Source organism: Echeneis naucrates, chromosome 2 (genome assembly GCF_900963305.1).
Source record: "Echeneis naucrates chromosome 2, fEcheNa1.1, whole genome shotgun sequence".
NCBI lineage: Eukaryota > Metazoa > Chordata > Actinopteri > Carangiformes > Echeneidae > Echeneis > Echeneis naucrates.
The window spans coordinates 4,655,598-4,673,891 of record NC_042512.1 but is presented as its reverse complement, the minus strand read 5'-3'; the positions used below and the strand labels follow the sequence as shown (position 1 = coordinate 4,673,891).

General features: G+C 41.7%; 1 long non-coding RNA gene and 3 other non-coding genes across 5 annotated transcripts; all 4 read right to left on the bottom strand.

The window, feature by feature from the left end:
• Positions 1-800: 800 nt before the first annotated feature.
• On the bottom strand, positions 801-4,522 carry LOC115053159 (uncharacterized). Of its 2 annotated transcripts, XR_003841422.1 has the most exons (4): positions 3,814-4,522; positions 1,775-2,352; positions 975-1,142; positions 801-852 (listed from the first exon to the last, which is right to left on the bottom strand). It is a non-coding gene; the product is annotated as an uncharacterized LOC115053159 (long non-coding RNA). The 2 variants fall into 2 exon arrangements; XR_003841421.1 differs by having other exon boundaries at positions 1,775-4,522.
• Positions 4,523-11,740: 7,218 nt separating this feature from the next.
• trnan-guu (transfer RNA asparagine (anticodon GUU)) lies at positions 11,741-11,814 on the bottom strand. The gene has a single exon. It is a non-coding gene; the product is annotated as a tRNA-Asn (tRNA).
• Positions 11,815-12,304: 490 nt separating this feature from the next.
• trnak-cuu (transfer RNA lysine (anticodon CUU)) lies at positions 12,305-12,377 on the bottom strand. Its single transcript has one exon. It is a non-coding gene; the product is annotated as a tRNA-Lys (tRNA).
• A 2,317-nt stretch (positions 12,378-14,694) lies between these two features.
• On the bottom strand, positions 14,695-14,777 carry trnal-cag (transfer RNA leucine (anticodon CAG)). Its single transcript has one exon. It is a non-coding gene; the product is annotated as a tRNA-Leu (tRNA).
• Positions 14,778-18,294: the final 3,517 nt, after the last annotated feature.

The following is an 18,294-nucleotide window of genomic DNA, read 5'->3' as shown; positions in this document are numbered from 1 at the left end:
CTCGTTCTTCACAAAACAGACGATGTTCTCCTCCAGCAGCTGGAACACAATAACATCCTGTGTAAAGTTCACTCAGTATAAACTGATGGATCAAAGCATCAGATCATCAGTCAGCAGAGTTCAACTTTAGCTGCTGCTGTATCATCTGCTGCCACGTCTCTTTCCAGAGCTACACAGAAAGATTCAGACCTGCTGACTTCACTAAACTAACTTCACTGGTGTAACTTACTAAGTTTGACTTTAGATTCTGACAACACAGAGATCCTGATCATCACATGAAGACCAAACTGATACAGCCCTTCAACACATCAACTCAGGAAGTGAAAATTCAGGGTATTAACTGTGACTGTGGCTGAAGATGGATCAGACCACCTGAACTAGTTCACTGATGAATTATTCCATCTTTAAACCCTGTAGAGACAGAGTCCATGGAGGTCCAGGACTGAATCTGATTAACTTTGGTCTTTGTTATTAAGTCACAGCTCAAATTATCTGGAAAACAACTAAATATTGAACTTTACTTTAAGATTCACTGTAGATGAAGAAGAAGGAGCAGAAATGTTTTGTAAAAGTCTCCAACAGACCATATTCATACAGAACATATCTGTTGAGGCTGATGGATTATTGCTCTGTGGTGAACTACAACTCCCAGTCCTCTCCCACTCTCTCCCACCCCAAACCTGTTCAATCCCAATTCAACTCCTGTCTGTCACAGAGTAAAGCTCTACTGGTCTAAAGAGTGCAGCTTCAAACTCAAGTCTTTGTTGGTGTCTGTTGTAGTCACTGGATGAACATTTACACACCATAAATATGGAGTCCAGGTCTGTGTGATGATGTTTGTCAGACTGAACTCTGAGGAGAAAAGACACAAACACACAGTTTGTTCCAGGAGTTTTCTATGAACAGCAGAGAAACTGATAGACAAGCTTTGATACCTTTAATGAGTCAAACAACAACAAATGATCAGCTTTTACCTTTTTTCTTTGATAAAGTCATCCATAGACTGATCACTCTTCATGGACACACAGCTGGATACAGCAGACTGTTGTCCATCCTTAAAGTCAATAAGACGATCCATAGACCGATCACTCTTCATGGACACACAGCTCAGTTTAGGAGAATCCAGTCTTGACTTCTGATTGCTAGAAGAAACAGAGTTGACATTAAAAGAATTAACCAAATAAATGGGCAGAAAATCATCAGTTTAAAATAAATCAGCCAGTTTTCATTCGTATAGCCACAAATCAGCCAGAATATTTTCTTGTGCAATGTTTTTATTGTTGTTCATTTTAATAACATTTACATGTCACTTTGATTGTTTGGATGCTTTTCATTTGACTAAAGAGAAGTATTTTGCATAGAGTATTACTGACATTTGCAAGTCAAATAATAATAATAATAATAATAATAATAATGATGATAAGAAGACGACGGCGAAGAAGAACAAGAAGAAGAAGAAATATATCTCTACATGCAGGCAGCACAGCGGCATCGTGGTTAGTGCTGTTACTCCACAACAGCCATGTCTGTAGGTCTGAGTGTGAGTGCGGCAGATTGTTTGTATGTGTGTGTTGGCCCTGTGATGGACTGGTGAATATGAATGATTGAATCTCCACATCCTGGTTGAGCTCCCAATGGAGACAAGGACAAAGTAGACAACAGCAGAAAAAGTTCAGCAGTAAAAAATGTAAGTGACAGTGAGAGTGAATAATGATGGAGCAGTGATCTGAGTGCTGAGCTCTGACAGATGGACAGTTAGAGATCCTCATCTCACCTCTGAGCTTTGGTCTGACTCTCATGTTCCCCACACAGAGTGGTTTTAGAGGGAGGGGCTCCCTCCTCTCTGTCCTCACACTGATTCATAGCTGAGCCTCCACCTTCACACAAACACAACAAAAAGCTTCATTACAACAGGATTCACATCACAGGACATTTACGTCAATACTGTCATTAATATGTCACTAACTTCAGACTTTTACTCCCAACATCAAACTGATTTTTGTCTGTGTGTAGATTTTAGTCATTCTGTTTTAACAAGGGCCCGACCGATTTATCGGCGAGCCAATTAAATCGGCCGATAACAGCCCGTTTGAGATCTATCGATAATCTGACAAATTTCGCTGACTGTCTCTGATATTTTCAGAAATAAAGTGCAGGGAATAAGACCTGTTTTTTCTTTGAAAAGATTCTCCCCCGACATTAGGCTATTTATCCTGTAGAGGGCGCACCGACCTCATAACAAACTCCATCCACTATCCACTTCACAGCACAGCAGAGTGATGATCTAGAGGAGAGTGGTCCGAAATATAACTCTGATGGTGCGTCTTCTCTCTGTCCACTAGATGGTGGTATCTGAATGTAAGATGTGTTGATGGCACTGTGATTTCATACATGTAACATTATTTCTCAAAATAGATGTGACAATGTAAGGATTTCTGTTTTTCCTCAAATAAGTCTCAACATTAATTACAATGAGTGCTGCTTTAAACCTTCAATGGCTTTACTGCATCGGGAAATGCAGTGTATGTACCATTAACAGTAAGAGTTATTTATATTCTTTCTGTCAAGTTCATCTAAGGTTTCAGGCCAGTTCTGACATGTTTGTTCTGTCATTGCATTCAACCTTCATCATGAAAAATTTGATAAAAATTTGTTTCACTTCAGATTAATTTGTTGACCATTTAAAAAGCTTTCAAAAGATAAAATCTGGTTTATTGAATTGAATCTTTCTTTACATTAGAACAAGAATAAAGTCAAGAAACTGGTCTCTACTCAGTGCAGCAAAAAATATTGACATAAGGTTGGTGGTAATGATCAGGGGTCATCATCACATTACTGCTTGACACTGAGGGCACACAAAAAAGGAAATTAAGTTAACTTGTGATTTAAATTATCACAATCAAAAAGGTATTAGTGTCAGGCCACATTGTTTCTTTCTTGACACATTGCCAAAATGTTTGAATAAATTATTTGTTTTTGACTTAAACTTAATTAAATGTAGTTCAGTATCAGAGTAAAATATTTCCTTCTGAAATGTGGCGTTCAGGAAGACAGTACCAATAAAAAGAAACACTCAAATATCATAAGAGCACTTTAAACTGTATTTAAACTAAATATATGATTTAATTTCCCTCATTGTTTAATATCTTAAGCACACATGTATTTTATTTCATGTTCAGTTACTCTACCAGTTAAAACTCCTGAATACTTGAAACAAAACGTTTGGTATTAAAAAAAATAAATAAATAAAAAGTAAACTTGAAATTGTACTTAAATTCTGATACAACATACCATAAAAAAAAGATATCTCAAAATACACTAGCCCTCCATTGTCTAATGACTGAGAACCAGGGTTTGCTCATTATATTTTATGCTGGTGATGAAATACCAAGCCAACACATAAAAAGGAACACCATCAGCTAGCTAACATTAGTTCGCTGATGGTGTAATTTAGTTTCAGTGTCAATAATCCAGATTCATGTTCACCATTGTTGACACCTGTCAGAACCATAATGTTTGGAAGTCAGATAGTAAATGGGTAGCTGTTGCTAATTATATGTCGTTATTTTCCCATAGATTTCAATATAGTCCGACTTATTTTATAACCAGTGATTCAGTTTCAACTTTTCAGATTTAGTACAGAGTGAGCTCAGTTATCATGGTCATTAGACGCGCACACATGATCAGTGGCCTTTATTACAAGTGATCCAAATCATTGAAACTTTTCATCCAGAAAAGTTCTCCGTCTAGTCAAACAGTGAAACAACACAATGTGATCACAGTGATCCTGTTCACACATTTACAGATTCTCACCTGCTGAACTCACTTCAGGGAGACTTTCTGACACTTTCCAGCTTCATGTGAAGAGAAGAAGCTGCTTGTTCTCCCTCATCAGTCCTGGTGTCTGTTTGAGCTGAGGAAAAGTCACAGCCTCATAACTTCAGACTCCAAAGTATGACACAACATCAGAGTGACATTAAAACCGGTCCAACCTGTTTTTGGTTTGTTGTTGTACTGCTGCTGTTTGTCAGCGAGGTGTTACAGGTCACTAAAATAGGACCCCGATGGAGAAACAGATCCGGTAAAACCGAGTCTTTATCTGCAGTTACAGTCCAACAGAAATAGTCCAGTAGGGTTACAAAAGCCCAACAAAAAGAGGAAACACAGACTGAGCTCAACTTTCTGAAAAACTAACAAAGTAACAAAGGAGAGAGCTAACAAAAGGTGACACTGAACAAACAGGAAACCAAGAGAGAGGCTGACTGAGAGACACCGGAGAACCTGAACAGAGGCAGAGAAAAGACACGACGATAATAATAAGAAATAAAACATGAACAAAAACAGTGAACGAGAGCAGCAGGACCAATAAGAAGAAGCAGGACACTCCGGCACTGAAGAGAAGTCCGAGGAGGGAATCTATGTGGGCTGATTGGCGGGAAATGCAGGACAGGTGTGCCTCATTAGGAGAGAGGACACGCCCACTGGGACAGAACACAGGGGGGAGGGGCCGGGGGACACGTGACTTTAGCAACAAGGAAGCAGCTGACATACACAACCTTTATCATTCAGCCTGTTTCAGTCCACAGCTGTACTCTGCTGTTTTTGTTGGTTTACCTCTTCCACAAAACTTCAGGCTGCTCCAAAGGGAGACATGAAGACTGTACAGAGAGACTGCTGTGTCCTTTTAATGGGACTTCAGTAGAGGAAGTCACATGAGGATCCAGTCACTTAAATCTTCATATTACTGCCTGACCCTGAGGACACACAGAAAGGAAATTATGTTAACTTTTGTGTTTACACAGTGTTTACACAGTTGTTATTGACAGGTCTTATTGTTTCTTTTTTTTGGATTTGTTTTGGATTTAAGTTGTCAATTAAATGTAGTGCAGTACAAGAGTTCAATATTTTCTTCTGAAAAGTGGTGGTGTTCAGGAATACAGTACAAATAAATAGAAACACTCAAATATCATACAAGTACTTTGAACTGCATTTAAGTGCAGTATTTAGATGAATTAATTTCCATCATTGTTCATATAATTACAAAAGTACATATGTAGATTATTTGGTGTTCTGTAACTCTACCAGTTAAAACTCCTGAATTCTTAAAAATCCTTCAACCTGTTTTTGAAACCATTGTAAAAAGTATAAATGACTCCAGACTATGTGGAATATGGCCCGGGACTGAATAAAGAATAAAGCCTTACATTTGAAGGACCAAATGATCAACCCCAGAAATGTTCCTTGCACCTTTAACCCTCAGTTCCATTAAAGTAACATCCCCCAATTATACAAAATTTCAATACTGACTGTAACGGGTGTTAGGTCGAACCCAAGTGCAGCACAGACTGAGATCAAAGAAGGAACCGTTCAACAGTTTATTCTGAAACCCCTCTGGTGAGGGAATCCAGGTAAACAGGGGAGAGGTGAGGGGCCAGCAGTCAGAGGAGTCAGAGAGAGACGGTGGTCAGATTGACAGATAGATGTACATTATTGATCCAAACTAGGAAATTCTCATGTCACAGCAGCAAGACAAACTGTACAGTATGTAACATGATAATAATAATCAAATATAAAATATGTACAAGATAATAAAAACTATAAACAGACAATAACTACACAAACTATAAGAATACAATGACACATTAGGTGCTATAGTTACAGTTTGTTTTGTTTTTATATATCAGAGATGTGGTTTCTCTGTCAGACAGATGAGAGTTATTGGACAGTGTGATGGAATGTGGCAGGAATGATTTCCTGTATCTGCCTCTTCGGCAGTGGAGCTCTAACAGTCTGTTGCTTATGTGTTGGTTATATGTCAGGTTATGTGGTCAGAGACAGACAGGATCAACTCCAAACAAACAGTCTGGAAATGAATATGAGACAGGTTTGCATGACGCTAAAAATAATCTATCAGAAAATTTGTGGAATGAGATGGTTGCACTGATTAGGTGGGTGCAGCAGACGGGTAGAGCTGGGCAGGTGAGAAAAGAAGAAAACCAGTGCAGTGTGACATCTTTGTTATGATTCTACCATAGCGTGCATTTATGACCTTTTCCATGGCAGAACTAACAAAAACAAACACATTATTAAACAGCTTTCAGTTCATGACATGCACAACTGCTTTTCATTACCACTGAGAATTCTTGAGGAAACTCATAATAATGAATTAAAACACACCCAACACAAAAAATATCATTCCTTTCTGAGCGATGCTTTCACAGCTTTGATTCCCAGCCTGGCCAAAAATCTAATTTACATTACCTAGGGGGGTTGGAGGATGTGCCTGTGTGGAGCCTATGTCAACCAACTCCCAGACAACAAACAACATGTAAAGAACATATTAATACCACCAACTAAATTAAACTAAAACAACTAACAGTAGGTGGTATAAATAAACCCACTGAAACATGGCTTGATTCTGGAACGTCCTCTGCAACCAGACCAGTTCAGCCAGAGAGACCAGAGGGTCAGGGTCAGTCTGTGAGCTGTTAGTCAGTTTCTGTTGACTTAGCTTTATTTTGAAAGTCTTGTCTTCCCTCAGTGTTGTTGGTTACTTCCCTTCTTTGTTGTTTCCCACCTCAGCTGGTTTATTTCCTTCCCTGCCATAATGTGTGTCACTTGTGTCTCGTTAAGTTCAGTTTGTATTAAAGACTTGGTTTTTGTCTAGTCTGTGTTGGATCCTTGTCCTGTTCACCTCTGTTCCCTGAGAGCCATGCCTTGTTTTTTCTTTTTTTAATTCGCTCCAGTTTAGTCATTCTTGTTTTGAGTACAAGTATGTGCATGAATGTATGTTTATGTCTGTTCCAAGTCTTGGTTTTGTTTATTAAACATGTATATTTCCACCACCTTCAACCCGCTTCCACTTGCTCCTGCACTTGGCTCCTCACCTCCAGCACTCACACGACCGTGACAGGAGAGGAAAAAAACTAAACAGCAGCCTGTTGGCTGATTTGGCTGATGGCTGTGAAACACAGAAGGCACAGCCAATGTGCAGAGGGCCGTTTCAAACAGAGTGGAGGAGAGGAGGAGAGGGCGCACTGCAAACTCACAACACCGAGAGGCTGAACAGGCTCCGAGCAGGAAACCGTAAACCCTGTCTATATTCAAGAGGTCATGGGAGGGCACACACACACCGGAGTGTGAAGGTGAGGAAGAGGAACCAGAGGATCCATGTAAACACACAGAGGGTCAGCACCTGATAGCTGATGGGATTCAGCCTGCTGTCAGCTGAGTAAGGAGGAGGGGGAGAGACTCTCCATCTGCCACACAAGAACCTGTTTTATTTTCATTTATTCTATTTCTGTTTCCCACACTGATGCATAAGCTCCACCTTTATTACTCCACTGTTACACTTTTTTTAATTGAATATCTAACAGTTTCCTTGTGTGAGTTTGAACACTGTGGCCGTTTTGGGAGGAGGGAGAGGACGGAGCTCAGAGCAGTATCTATTGCTGCTGCTGACAGAGAACTGCAGAATGATGTGTACTTTCACGAGTTTGATACCCGGCCAATGCAATGTTACTTTTTCCTCCAACTTTTTAAAAACGGAGCTGCTCTACATGAAAAGCAGCACTGACAGGTCTCCTCCATCTCACTCTTACTTAAGCTGACTTCCAGGCCTAAATGCTGCAGTCTCATTATATGAAAGCTGTGAGTTTGACCCTCACATGGGGTTCACCTGTGCTCATCTGTTCCCCTCACACAGGAAAAGTACCCGGAAGGGACCAGCTTTATTTAAGAGCACAAACAACTAACCCTAACCCAACTAAATAAAATGTACATCAACCTAAGAAAACTAAAAAAAGAATAACTCACATACCTGCATTGTGGAGAAGAAACATTCACAGGTGTTGACAGGTTTTTCTCCTACATGCCCTCTGTGCTCTGTAACACCATGAACACAGTCACTACATGGCTCCTGTTAGCATCCAGTCTCAATAGCACACTCTGGCGTTATAAGCTAAGTAGCAGCCGAGCAACTCATGCTTCTCCACTTCTCCTCTAATTAGCGAGATTATGCATGAAAATAACAAAATATATAGTTTTACAACTTAACTCTGTGATTACACCAACTTCACAAGTATTTTTATCTAACTTACTTCAATTTGCACAACAAAAACGATCAAAAAAAAAAAAATACAAAGAGCCTCAGAAATGCGTAATTTTCTGGAAGGAGAGTCGCGAGCAAGAGGAAGTAATATGCAGCGCAAGACGGTAAGTGGAGATTACAAAATAAAATATGCATTCTACTTCCGGTGATTAGCAGACCTCCCTCCCGGCATTTGTGTACGTTTTAAACCTTAACATCAACATCTGTAACTGTAAATTCCTTCCTACAATATTAACACTCAAAAGAATAAAAGAAAGCATGACAAAAAGCGCAGTGAAGCGCAAAAGTGTGCGCTTCACTTCCATGTTGTTTGTCTCTGAAACCACGTCTGTGTCGGTCATCACGTGTGCTCCTCACAGTTGTGTGTCACTTCCTCAAAGGTTTGAAGTGATGTGTGAGTCTGAAGCGCTGCTGCCTTTTGTGACGTCACTGCCATAAAGGCTAAAAGTCCGATCAGGAAGTGTGTCCCTCGCCTGTAATCCAAGTTACCGGGAGGCTGAGGCTGGAGGAGCGTTTGAGCTCAGGAGCTCTGGGCTGCAGCGGACTATGTCGATCGGGTGTCCGCACTAAGTTCGGTATCGATATGGTGCTCCGGGGGGAGCCCGGGATCACCAGGTCGTCTAAGGAGGGGTGCACCGGCCCAGGTCGGACACGGAGCAGGTCAAAGCCCCCGTGAATAGACGCTGTAGTTCAGCCTGCGTAAGACAGCGGGACCCAGTCTTTATGCTGCCACTATACACACAACACGACCTCATCCTTTATTTTCACTGAAATCCTCCACAAATTGAAGGACTCTCCACCTGGAGCAGAGGACCAGACATCAACAAAATCTGACTTCATTCATTTTAACATGAGAAAAAAGCTGCAGCGGCCACCAGATCAGGAATTTAAAATGAACAGATTAAAATAGAATTCATATGTGTTTTATATTTTACTAACTGTAGCAGTGAGCAATAAAGGCATAAACAACAAAAAAAGTCATATTATGTTGTTGAATGACAATTGTGGTGTGCAAAACCATGGACACTATCAACATTTCCTCCTTCCGGGGCTTGTTGGTGTACAGGTATGATTCTCACTCAGGGTGCAAGAGTTCCCAGTTTCAAATCCTGGACGAGCCCCTCATATGACATTTTGAAATGAATTTGCTTTAACTCTTTATGAATGTCTTCTTCTATGACAGATACAGTTTTCCAGCCCATTAATGTTGTTCACCCCTCTCCCCTCGTTTATCGTTGTTCTTTATTGCTCAATCATTTCTGACAAGGATTAATTTTCAAGTCCCACCTGCCCCCCCAAAAAATGCCAATGAAATACACCAACCTTACAATTTTCAAATGTAATGAAGTAACATCAAGTAACATGATGTTCTACCTGTCACCAACTTAAGTGGTCCATGTCATAAAGTTTTTTATCTGTTCTGATGATGATTGGAAATGTCTGTTTATTGTTTATCACTTGTTAGGATCCCCGTTAGCTGTCACTGAGGCAGCAGCTACTCTTCCTGGGGTCCAAATGAAAATGCACATCTGCAGTCAAACAGGTTCAGGTAGATGCAGAGTCCTACATTAAAACAAACCACAACAACAACCTCAGCTGCAGTATACACATTACACTTCCATCACCAGATCCTCTGTATATACATGTATGTCAGAGTGGTTCTGTGGCTTAGCTGGTCAAAGTGTCTGTCTAGTATACAAGAGCTCCTGGGTTCAAGTCCCAGCAGTGCATTGCTTTAGAATGTGACACATTGTTGATATAACAAGCTGGCAGCTGAACCTTTTCTTGCCTGGACAAGCACTGAGCGAGGTGCCGTATTCCACCCTGAACAGTAAATGTTTCAGCTGTGTGCTGTACCTATGATACTTACATTGAGGTAACTCATCTGTACATGTCAGCCATGAAGGCCAGCACGTACTTTGGCCTGTGTGCTGTGAAGCATCAGACACAAAGACACACAAAGACAACACACGATGCCCTGAGAGACGATACCTGAGCAGGAGAACTAGTCACTGCATGTACAGCTGCTTCTTATCTGGAGTTTTTTTCTGTCATCTATAATAAAGTAGAAAAGAGACACAGCTCCACAGTAACAGAGGTGTGCTGCTGTAACGCTGAGTGCTGGATTCATGTTCAGTTTATGGTTTTAGAATCAGTGATGCATTCATGTAGAAACATCAGTTTAATGTTGCAGCTGATTTCATCAGGTTATATTCTGCTGACCAGACTGAATCAATAAAGTTTTGTTTCAAAGCGTCATCGTTTAAATGTTGGTTGTATTTTGCATTTGTCAGCTGAATCCACAGAGTCACTGAAATGATGAAGTAAATCCAGGAAAGGAAAAACATTTGGCTCCGAATCTCAATGTAGATTTGAACAAAGAGCTCCAGCTGAAGAAAACAATGCTGTCTGTTTCCAGATGATGAAGAACTCAGTTCTCAGTTGATGCTCAGTTATCTCCATCTAGTGGACAGATGGTAGAAGTTGATTCCTGAAAAGAGGAAGTGACTTTTCCTCAGATCAAACTGTTGAAGGAGAACGAGCAGCTTCTTCCTCACTGACTCACTCAACCTCTGTCTCCTGGGTTTGGATTTAGGTCTGGGTCTGGGTCTGGGTCTAAGACCAGGTGGGCCTGCTCAGAGTCTCTGTGTTGGATGTGAGCTGCTGAAATCTCTGAACACCATGACACAGATAATATCAGTCTGATGTGTCATCTGTAATCCAGATGTTGTCAGCAACAAACAGATGTTCCTGACAGAAGCTGCTCTGATTCACTTCAAGCAGCACATCAGCCTCTTTCTGAGGAGCACACAGAAAAAATAAGATTTTCTATTCCAACAATATACGTGATGTCCTCGTGTATGAATGAATGTTTCACTGATGCAGATTTTTCAGAACAACATCAACAACTAATACCTCCACAACGAGACTGTGTGACGTCACTGGAGATCAAAGGCATTTCCTGTCTTTCATTAGATTAGATAGATATGTGTGTGTTTATGGGCGGTGTAGCTCAGTGGTAGAGCATTAGACTCTGAGTGTCTCCTGCCAAACTGCAATTTTGCACAAGGGTCAGTGTTTAAGTCCCACCTACCCCAACAAAATGCTGAAGAAATACACCCTTCTTAAAATGTTCAAATGAAAAGTCTCCATCTGATGTTCTTTTCATTTAGACTCCATGCAGGCTGTTAATGATTACTTTGTTTGTGTGTGGCTGTTTTGAATGTCTTTGTTGTTCATAAAGAAAGGCTTTAAAAAAGATCAGAATGAAAAGGAACATTTCCTCCAGTTTGTCACGCCCCACCTGTCATGTCTCTGTTCTCCACCAGTGGGGTGGAGCCCACACTTTAAGAACGGCGGCCCTATAAGCATCCAACAGCATCACTGAGTCAGGAGCAGCACAGTGACAACTGTACACATTACTGGAGAAAGTGATAAATGACATTCTGCATCTATTTGAGTCAGTGAGGAAACATGTGAAGAGAAGAAGCTGCTCGTTCTCCTTCAACAGTTTGATCTGAGGAAAAGTCACTTCCTCTTTTCAGGAATCAACTTCTACCATCTGTCCACTAGATGGAGATAACTGAGCATCAAAGTGTGAACGATAATACCAGTGAATTAAACAAAGACCGTCCCTGGGTGGGCTCGAACCACCATCCTTTCGGTTAACAGCCGAACGCGCTGACCGATTGCGCCACAGAGACATGCTGACCAGGTGAAGGTTCATTCTGATGGAATGAACTGTTTCTACACAAGCTGCATGAATGTGACACAGAGCTCATGTTTAAAGTTTTTTTCTTCAGTGCTCTTATTGTGTATGGAACTCTGACTGTTGACATAAGTGCAGGTGACCTAAATTCAGCAGCATCATCAATGTCCTCATCTCATCCAAAAGGCTTCATCAGACAGATCGGTGTTGCAGGAGCTCAGAAACCATCATGTAGGACTCTGAATCTACCTGAACCTGTTTGACTGCAGATGTGCATTTTCATTTGGACCCCAGGAAGAGTAGCTGCTGCCTCAGTGACAGCTTACAGGGATTCTAACAAGCTGTTGGTAAACAAACAAAGAAAGGCATACTTGTGGATTCACAAGATTATATCAGGATCTGACCTTTTCCTGTTCCATCAGTAACCATCAAAGTGATGGCAGTAACTTTGGGTCTAAAAAAAAAAAAAAAAAAAAACTGCTGATCGCCCAACGTGGGGCTCGAACCAACGACCCTGAGATTAAGAGTCTCATGCTCTACCGACTGAGCTAGCCGGGCTGCTCTAAATGCAAAACATCCTCCAAAAATCATTTCAAAATAAAAGCCGGTTTAGATTATTTTGTCCCTGGCTGAAGATTTTGGATCTGAAAATTCCCCCAACATATGTGGCTGACCATCATGACTCTTATCAAAGTTTCTTTAGCATATAATAAACTGTCATATTAATGTCCTGAATGTGCTGTGTGTAAATAATGAGGTTCATCAAAACAAAGTCAGAACCAGAGCTCAGGCTGTTGATACACAAACAAAGAAAGGCATACTTGTGGATTCACAAGATTATATCAGGATCTGACCTTTTCCTGTTCCATCAGTAACCATCAAAGGAGATGCTGATTCTGTGATGTCACAAAGGTTCTAATGACATCACAGAGATCAAAGACTCCTCCCACTTTCTCTCATGACCTCCACCATAGAGTGCTGCCTGCTGCAATAATGCTGCCTTTAATAGAAGTTTAGGAACATTTGATGAAAGAATACATTTTGAAATGTCTGTTTAGTTTATCACTTGTTAGGATCCCTGTTAGCTGTCACTGAGGCAGCAGCTACAAGGACTATGATGAGGCAGTGGCCATTGATAATGCTGCCTGTCCTGCTGAATTTTATATACAAGAACATTATTTTTTTATAGAACATTGGAAATGGAGGTCAGAAAAACCTGAGCTTGAACCTCACTCAGTTACCACCTCCGATGCCGAAACCCGGGATTGAACCAGGGACCATGCGGAATTTGTTTGGGCATGTGAAAAGGTTTTCACAGATTAGAGTTTAAATGGAGGAGACTTGAGCTTAAACAAGTTCTGCAATTTAAAAATGAATAAGTCTAAACTTATCAACTCCCTCCATTCTCCTGCACTGTTGTTATGTTCTAATTTGTCTCTGACTCCACCTTAAGCATTACTGTCTGATTGTCTTATAAATGTGCTATGCAACATGACAACAGGCTGAACTTGAAACTTGAACCCGGGACCTCTCGCACCCTAAGCGAGAATCATACTCCTTGACCAACGAGCCTTTGACAGCAGGAGATTTATGACATTTAAAATGTCGTCAAACGTTTTCTGAGGGGGAGAACTTTTCAGTCAGCAAAAAAATCTCACACTGAGCATTGATCATACACTACAACATTTAGTGTCCACACACTCACTGATGGTCTAGTGGCTAGGATTCGGCGCTCTCACTGCTGCAGCCTGGGTTCGATTCCCAGTCCGGGAAAGTGTTTTTACTGAGGAAATACAGACCTGAACAACAAGGAAGTGCTGGGATTTATTGAATTTATTGTATTATTTGAATTTTAACATGTGAATAACATGCACCCACCACCCAAAACAGAGAGCAGAGAGGAGGCTTCATCAGATGGTTTCTCTTTTCCCGTTCTGCAGCAGCTCAGAGCCTCTGTGGTTAGGTAAAGGTCCAAAGAGGATGTAGATCAGTGGTAGATGTTCATCAAAACAAAAGGCCACTCAAAGCAGAAACACTGCTCAGGCTAAAGACCAGACCGTCTTCAGGTTAAGGCGATGGACTGCTAATCCATTGTGCTCTGCATGCGTGGGTTGGAATCCCATCCTCGTTGCTCTAGGGGTATGATTCTCGCTTCGGGTGTGAGAGGGCCTGGGTTCAACTCCCAGACGAGCCCTTGGTATTACGTTGCCAATATCAGTTCCTGACCATCATGACTCTTCCCAAAGTTTGTCTCCTATGAAAAGCGGTCAATCACCAAATTTCCATCTGCTCAACACAGCAACAACCACTTTGTTTTGTCCAGAAACTGAAAGCAAAAGCTGTAATGCAGGAAGTGATGAGCAGGAACTCCACTGAGAGCGAAGCACGTCTGGGGTTTGGATGCAGGATGTCCAAAACACCACCAAAGTGGTGTGGAGACACTGACATCTATTCTCTGCACTGTTGGTAAGCACACAGCTGAAATGATTTCTCACTATTGCTTCCATGATCTGGAAGTGGAACGAAAGGTCTGCCCCATGCCTGCCCTCATAATGCTAACTGATCATCAGTGAGTGCTCTCATTGACAGACTGAAGTGAGTTGGACAACGACGATGATGGGATTCGAACCCACGCATGCAGAGCACAATGGATTAGCAGTCCATCGCCTTAACCTGAAGAAGGTCTGGTCTTGAGCCTGAGCAGTGTTTCTGCTTTGAGCGGCCTTTTTTTAGGCATCTACCACTGATCTACAGCCTCTTTGGACCTTTACCGAACCACAGAGGCTATGAGCTACTGCAGCAGGTGAAAAGAGAAACCATCTGATGAAGCCTCCTCTCTGTTCTCGGTGCATGTTATTCACAGAAAAGCAGCTTCTGTCAGAAGTGGGATTTGAACCCACGCCTCCAGGGGAGACTGCGACCTGAACGCAGCGCCTTAGACCGCTCGGCCATTCTGACGACGGATGCTGAAAAATTAACCGAAAAATTTGCTGAAAATTAGCCCATCAAAGTGAGTTCACAATACACAATGACTGCCTGATTAGATCGCGTGGAGGCTCAAAATTTGCACTTCCTCACGCATGTAGAGCGTTTCACTGGTAAGATTCAGGTTCCACCGAGATTTGGACTCGGATCGCGTGATTCAAAGTCCAGAGTGCTCACCATTACACCATGGAACCACAGGGCTGTTAGCTGATCTTTATCAAAGGCGCTGGCTCGAGGTTCCAGTGTCGAGGGATGTCATTGATGGAGCCAAACCGTCTCCACTTCTTATATGGTGAATGTGTGCTCTGTGTTTTTTTTTTTTCTTTTGCAAGAAAATGTAAAATAAAATAAAACTTAAAAGTAAGCTGAAAGGAAAGGACCAGTTCTGTGTTAAGTGTTACTGATGACTTTTTGTGTGTGTGGGGGTGTTTTGTTTTGAATTTCTGATCTTTGTTGTTCATAAAGAAAGGCATTAACAAAGCCCCACCTGTCATGTCTCTATTCCCCACCAGTGGGGTGGAGCCCACACTTTAAGAACGGCGGCCCTATAAGCATCCAACAGCATCACTGAGTCACTGAGCACAGTGACAACTGTACACATTACTGGAGAAAGTGATAAATGACATTCAGCCACTGTGTTAGAATAGCAGAGGAGGGTTTCAATCCATCAACTTCTGTATTATGGGCCCAAAACACTTCTACTGCTCCACTCTGCTCATAGCAGGCTGTGCTGCAGTCTCTTCTGGATCTGTGGGTTCAAATCCTCTGTGCTGTGCTGTGACCCAGCTTCTTTGTCTGAGGGCCCTCTTAGGAAAGATCCTTACTGATGAATTTGTTTTGCTTTAATTCACATCTGTCCTCATCCTCAACTGATTCCTCAATTAAATGTTGGTAGAAAATGTTGGTTTGTTTGGCACCTTGACATTTCCGAAATAGCTTTTTATCTCTCATTAATTAAAAAAGACAGTCTTCTAAAGTACACACCACAGGTACTAAAATCCAGGATTGAACCAGAGACTCTACCAACTGAGCTATTTCAGCACAGCACACAGTGGAAATGACTTCTCATTGTTGCTTCCATGGCCTGGAAATGGAACTGGAAGTGGTGAGAGGCGCCAACTCACCACCTTCAGATTATGAGACTGACGTGCTGCCTGCTGCACCAACGAGGCCTGGAACCCAGAGTAAGTAAAAGAGTGAGATGGAGGAGAGCTGTCAGTGTTTCAGTATAAACATACATCATACAGCCCTGACCACTGTTGTATCCAGGCAGAGCTGACTGCTGCTTTTCATGGAGAGCAGCTGAGTTTTACATTCCAGAAAGCACCGAGTTTCTAACATTTGAATGTTGGTAAAGATTTATGTTGCATTGGCCTGGAATTGAACCCTGGACTCTCACGTGGCAGGAGAGAATTCTACAGATGAACCACCAATGATGACTGACCACCACTACACCATCAAAAGCTTTCAACACTTGTTGACGCTTTGTTTCCTCAGACATGCTTTTAGAAACATGACAGCTAACCCTAAGCTGATCACAGAGAGTCTCTTGAACGGCTCTTTAATATGAACGATGGGAACCAAGTCACACTTTCAGGCCCCCCTCCTTTTTTTATTAGTGCCTCGTGTCACTCTGTGCCATCAAATAAAATTTTGGAAAGGATAACAAAAGTAAGACACAAAAGGTGAACTGTGATGGCAGGAATCATGGTGTGAACACACAGAACAGTCTGTCTTTTCTGGACATGTTTGGTGTGTAGCACAACACAACTACACAGCTCAGCTACTTGTTGACTGACAAACACAACAGCAAGCTCTAACTCAGACAGCTACAATTATTCCTTTCTACATAAATCCTTCTCTTTGGGGTTGTCCTGCTCAGAAATTCAGTAAAAATTATGATGATTTGCTATTTTAAATAGATTTCTTCAGATCAGCTGCAACAACACAACCCTGATCCCTAATCACTGCAGTTAACAGTCCTCTCATCATATGCTAACGGTCCTCATGAATTTAAGAGGATCGTTGTCTGTTCCCGATGGACTAAATGTGTTCTTCATTACAAACCATTACCAAGACCATTGAAACCGCCCGAACAAAGTAGGCAGGCAGCTGTGGGAGTGGTTTCATTCAGGTAGAAGATAAATTCAGGTAAAAGCCTGAAAGGGAGTCCATTGGACACGACTGGGAAGTTAATGCAAAGACTCTTGAGGAGAAGATCCTAAGTGAGGTAAAAATGAAAGCTGACAAAAACAACAGTAATTCTTGGAGCCATGTTTTCTTCAGATCTAACTCAGATCACTCCAATCAGAGACACTCATGAAGTCTTTGTGCATAAGTGCTTCTCTTTGGGGTTGTCCTGGATGGAAATTGGACAAAAAAAATGAGGAATGCAATTCTGTCTTTTATTCAATCACCAGGACAACAAGTTTTATAATTTTATCAATTGGGGGTTAAGAAAGTAGTTTGAAAGTCAAAAATTGTACCTTAACTTGAGCACTGACTTGACTGTTGAATTCAGTAAGTGCTACTTGTTGGAGCAGTGCTGACTGACAAAGACAACAACTTCTTCTTAGAATGCAACAATGATCATTTCAAATAAAAAGACGGAAGACTTCCTTTTCTACAAGTGCTTCTCTTTGGGGTTGTCCTGGATGAAATTTGGACAAAAATTAATACATTTCGTCAGATCAGCTGAATTAGTGCATTTGTCACCAACGTTTCCCCAACTGAAGCACAGACTTCTGTTCTGAGAGCAGTAAGTGCTATTAGTTGGGGTAATGTTGGTGATTTCAGAGTTCAATCACAAGTCAGCAAGTTTTATCAATGATATGGAGGGTGGAGGGTTAAGAAAGTAGTTAGAAAGTCACAAATGTTACCTTAAAGGGCATATTGCAGGTTAATGACCACATTGAATCAATGTTTAGAAAAACAATATAGGAAATGTTTTGATAAAGTGTCTCATACTGGTAATATCCGTATATTTGCTGCACACAAACAGGACTGATGGTCTTTTGTCCCTCAGCTGAAAGGTGAACAAGGTAAAATGTCCACAGCAGAAGTCCTGCGGGGTTTTGTCACCAACAGACTCACCGCCGCCTGCCGGGAGATCTTAGCGGCCGTGGACAGAATGGTAGCTGGATATGAGGAGGAGGCTTCGGGCTTCAGGCAGGAGATCGACCGGCAGAGGAGCCAGCTGGAGCTGCTGCAGCCCCGAGTCCTGATCCACAAAACGGGTCGGTTGTTTTTATGAGTGAGAAAGGCTGAGGACTGTATTTGGCAGATGTAGAATGAAGCAGCTGGAGGAGTAACTGTGTTCATATTGTAGCTAATAAAGAGGATTCATTATTGAATCGTTTCCTCCAGATGTTCAGCAGTTGATGGTGAAAAAAGAGGTTCCTGCTGAGTTCCCCTCCAGTCCGGATCCGGAGGATTCAGAGAGTCCAGTCCTTAAACAGGAACAGGAGGAGGACCAGGTACCAGGACTGGA